Below are 5,566 nucleotides of genomic sequence, written 5' to 3' on the forward strand. Positions count from 1 at the left end.
AAAGTCTTTCATTTTAAATAATTAAATTTCAATCATGAAATAATAAATTTTTTTCAATAATAACATTTTTCAATATTAACGTATTTGATTGTTGATATATTACATATAAAAAGGTCGAGTCATTTTTACTAAAAATTAAATAAGATATACCGTTTAGCACCAGTTACTTAATCAATCACTTTTCTAGTTAGGATTTTCAGAATAATCTTTCCGTGCTCGTTGCCTGAGCTCATGCACATGCCCAGGTGTTATTTGCATGAGCGAAGGTAACGAGGCACGATGACTTAATTTATAACAATTCAATAATATATTGTCGACTGACATTGGTTAGTGAATCGTGCGCGACGTACTGTCCACATGTGTGTGTTGTGGAAGTGCGTCGTTTCAGATGTTTTTATAATTATAATTTATATACAGAATTTTATAACATTAGATTTTTATCAATTGTAATAATAATATCAAATTTAAATTCACCATTTATTTGAAAACTGTTGATCTTAATGGATTTAAATGTTAATATTTTTCAATCTTCAATGATACATCCATATAGTATATTTTATTAAATACTATATTCCATATATTAAAACGTTTTATACAAATATTTATGTATATAATAAAAATACGCAATGGCCACTAGCCTTTGTCAGTTCACCCCAGAAACTTGTAAGTCCACAATTAGAGTGTGAAAGAAGTCAGTTATGTCCGGGTGTCGGAGGAACCCCGGGGAGTCCTCTCTAGTTTAGGTCGCGCCCGGACATTAAGAATGAGAATCGTGGAGTGTATGTTTGCGAGAATGAGTTTTGCAATTTTTTAAATATAGGATTAGGTAGGTAGGTAGCTTTCTTTCTGGTGTGCATGTGTGCTAGATCTAAGTAGGTAGGGTCAGGACAGGGCTGTCACATTAGTCATTCGGGTAGGCGCGTTTTCGCGTGGCAGTTCTGTTCCTGTAGTTACGATTTCGAGAGTAGAAATCTTGCTGATTTAAACAGTGTATGCTGTTTGTTTTAGCTTTATTTTCGACTCCTCGAATCGCGCGACTCTTAAAGTCGCTCTCTCGCGCTCGCGGTCGTGGTTAGGTCCCTTACGAAACGTTCGTCCCCCTCGAGATTCACCACGTATGCTCGACCAACAATTCGTATATTGTTGGAAGACTACGTATTGCACAAAATCTCGAGCCAAGTCTTAAGTAAGTTACAGGCTTCGGCAGGACCGCCGAAGAAAGAAAAGGCTCTATATGAGCTGAAGAGGCCCTAACAAATTGTTTCAAGAGTGGGCTACAACAAATGGCTTTTCATCTTCATCTTTGGATGAGGATGGAAAGTCATTCCGGTTACTACTTTGTCACTTAACTCGTCTGTAGTTGTAGTTAGTTTGTTTTCTGGCTGGCTCACGTATGCATGTACTTTGTACATGATTGCATCATACATGCCAGCCATCAGGGCAACTCGCGGATATGATATATATAGAGTTACGAATATCCAATAATTGCGTTTCGTTATAGAATTGCGAATCACTGTTTTTCACGTTTCCTTTTCAGGGTAGTGTTGCGACTAGAAATGATTCGCGATTGTATTTTATGCAAACTTAGGTGCTGAACGTTTGCTTTGAAAATAGAGTTGCGTATGATTGATAAACGCGATTGCACGTAGAGTTGCGAAATACTATTTTTCGCGTTTGCTTTTCAGGGTAGTGTTGCAAACAATCACGATTCGCGTTGCATTTTTACTCTTTTGTACACATAATGGATATCAACCGCGTTTGCAATTTTCATATTATAAATTAGCGTTGCGATCTCGATTAATCGTGTAATTTTTTATTTAGCGTTGCGATAATTCCAATGTTCAAATTCTATCCCAATTGTAGTACTAGTAGTAGTTAGTTTATTTTGTGGCCAGTACATGTGTATGTACATGTACAATTAGTCCCTGATTAAAGTTAGAGTCGCGAATAATATACAATGTTCGCGTTTGCTCGTAGGGTGGCGAACAAATATTTATCGCATTGATATGTTAGTGTTGCTTATAAACGCGATTTGCGATTGTTTTTTATGCAAACCTAGGAACCGAACGTTTGCTTTAAAAATAGCGTTGTGAATTTTTAGTAAACGCGATTGCGAATTAGAGTTGCGAATTACTATTTTTCGCGTTTGCTTTTCAGGGTAGTGTTGCGAATAATTACCATTCGCGGTTGCTTTTGTTGTTACAAGTCGCGTTTGGAATTTTTCTATTATAAATTAGCGTTGCGATTGTTGATTTCTCGCGTTGTTGCCACATAGTGTTGCGATATTTAAAACGTCTAACTTCATCCCCATATGTGCCACTCTATTGTAGTTTGAAGTAGCTTGAAGTAGTTAGTTTATTTCATGCATGTATGTTTGTAGCTACAACTGAAGACGTCAGCACCCGATCCAGCATTTTTGGGCAACGCGGTTTGCATTAGCGTTGCGAAGCATAAATATATTTCCATTAAAAATAGAGTTGTGAATATACAATAATCGCGTTAAGCTTGTAGAGTTGCGAATTCCTATTTTTCGCGTTTCCTTTTCAGGTTAGCGTTGCGAATTCCATACGCGAATGCTTTTATTATTATTTAAGAATAGCGTTGCGAATGAACTGATCGGTTTGCTCTTAGCGTTGCAATTACTATTTTTCGCGTTTACTTTTCAGGGTAGTGTTGCGAATAATCACCATTCGCGGTTGCTTTTATTGTTATTTATGATTTACAAATCGCGTTTGGAATTTTTATATTATAAATTAGCGTTGCGATCTTGACTTGTCGCGTTTTTTATTAATTAGAGTTGCGATCCAATGCCCAAAAGCTGGCCAAAACGCTAGCCACTGTACCCAGAAGCAAGCTGGGATTCTGCAAAGCCTCGAATGGCTCAACATCGTTATTAAAATTAGTGTTGCGCATGATTTAATATGGGTGCACGCGATTTAATTAATAAAGGAACCCTGTGTGGTTCATTTTACGAATAACAAGCACCACTCGCGTATACTTTTTTATATTGTAAATTAGTGTTGCGAAAGAAAGAATTGTCCACTCACGGATTATTTGAATTTAAGACGAGTGGACGATTATTCTATCTGAAATATATTTTTTCTTTATATGTTTGCCAAAGGAAATACTGCTTGAAAGTATTGTAAATAGACCAATTGTTTTATTCTTTATAACGTGTTAAAATTTGTAATTTACGTGAATATATTTTTATCACAGATTTGTGATGCATTTAAAAATGCTATATTATGATTAATTTTATTGTAGATTGAATTCATGATTCCAATTTATATGTATATATTTATATCATTAATTATTCATTATTAAAGTTGGTAATTTTTACGGGATATAATAACCTTTGCAACCCAATTGTTATTTATAAATAGTGAATTTTTTTATAAATATTCTGTATTCTTTGCATAAATTAAAGTTTGTTCGCGATCATTGTTTTAATTGATGAAAAATAGAATGCTTGCATCAAAAGGGTATGCAAATTGCAATTTGATATTTCATATTGAGGATTAATTTCCGCGTGGAATCGAAATTTTTGTTCGTTATTGCTTTGTTTGTACGAACCTTGTCTTTAAAAATTTTTTATTTGATAAACGAAACAAAAAATAAAATCTACGGTAATAAGTGAATAAAATTTTCAATCTATTTTGTATTTATCTTAACACTGAGACGAGTTTAACTTTTCATTCAATTTCAATTGCGTAATATTTATGTTTTTGAATTTTTTAATATCAATTTTTACTCGTGGAAGCTTCTTTCTTTTCTATGCCCATAAATACACTTTTATTTCAGCTACTAATCTTTTGGACAAGTTTTTGTTAAAGGGTACATAAACATTGAAGAATGAAATTGAAAATAGTAAATGGATTCAGACTTGATCGTTCTTGGGGAAGTATTTCATATAATTTTATTTATTGTCTGAGTTTATATTTCAGGAAAACATCGTGGGATTAACCAAGACACCAAGAAGAAAATATCTTTTCATATTTCTTTGTTTTGTATGAGTTGTATTTATTGGATATGAGTGTATGTTTTAGGAAAACATCGTGGGATTGATGAAGACACCAAGAAGAAAATATTTCCTCATATTTCTTCGTTTCTACAAATTGCGTTAGAATATAAGTACAAATGTATACATATAGATTATAAGATAAAGAAGTGTTCCCTGGCGTTCTATTAAATATTACCGAAACGTGTGTGCACATTTAAGTATGAATGATTACTATTAAGGTACATATTAGTATTCTAATATGCAAAGTCCATACGTGCAGTTGCACATTTCTGGTTGGATCTTCAGTGTCTTATTAGGCACTATCATAATACAAGCATCTATTTAAGAAGGAACAATTAATAATAAAGTGCATATTGGTACTTTAATAATAAGGATTCGTATGTGCAGTTGAACATTCCAATTTCGTTTCTAGAAAACATGTGATGAATTATCTTGCATGTATCAACATTTTGTTAGGTTTTTGATCTCTTCATCAGAGTTCGTATGTGCACATTCCAATTTCATTTCTAGAAAACATGTGATGGATTATCTCGCATGTATCAACATTTTGTTAGGTTCTTGATCTCTTCATCAGAGTTCGTACGTGCAGTTGCACATTCCAATTTCGTTTCCAGAAAACATGTGATGGATCATGTCACATGTATTGACATTTTGTTAGGTTTTTCATCTCTTGATTGGGCAGTTCTTTTAAGAACTCGATCTCTGTAGCTCATTTCGAATTTCTCGATAGCTTTTCTCTTATTGTTAGATAGGTGTTCGAATTCCTCGCCAACGGAAGGGTGGTTGGGGCGAGGCTAGGGTGGGTCTCCTTACGCAGCAACCTCCACGCGGTGAGACCTGGGGATTATTATTTACTATGTAATTAATATAATTATTAATTACATAGAAAATAATATGAGGTAATGGCTGCGTTCTTCTTATATGTAGTTTCACGTACCTTCTTCGTCTCGGTGTGCGGTCTGGTAACATCGATTTCGAGTTGCAAATACGTTTTTGTCGAGTTATTTTTTAAATACATGATGTATTACAATTTTAGATAAAAAATAGAGGATTTGCGGTGTACTTATCAATGAGGTACATCCTTGCGTATTTTAATAATCTTGATATCTTTAAATAATCTTACTCAATTGGTTACTCCAATGAAATTAATCGATTGATGCCCAATTCCGGACCGCATAGCTTTCATTCCGTTAAAAAATACTAAAATTTCTGTAATTTCATATTTTGTCTCACTTCCACTTATGTTCATTTCTAAATCTGTCGGTAACGTTGCGAGTGACACAAAAATGGTAATGGGGTTTCGAGACTCCATAAAAATGGGCCGAAAAAATACATTGGGTGAAAGGTCTACTCGTATACCTGGTCTGTGCTCGTACCACAGACGAGATATATGTATGAGTAGACTTTTTACCTTATGGACTTTCGTGGCCTTATCTGACTGCCATACCGACCTGAAAATTCGGAGGTGATTTTAACGTCCTCTTCTCATGGATGGCGGTCAGTTGGGAAACTATTCATTGAATTAGTATTGATGGGCAGCAGCTG

Source organism: Colletes latitarsis, chromosome 6, assembly GCF_051014445.1.
Source record: "Colletes latitarsis isolate SP2378_abdomen chromosome 6, iyColLati1, whole genome shotgun sequence".
Taxonomy (NCBI): Eukaryota; Metazoa; Arthropoda; class Insecta; order Hymenoptera; family Colletidae; genus Colletes; species Colletes latitarsis.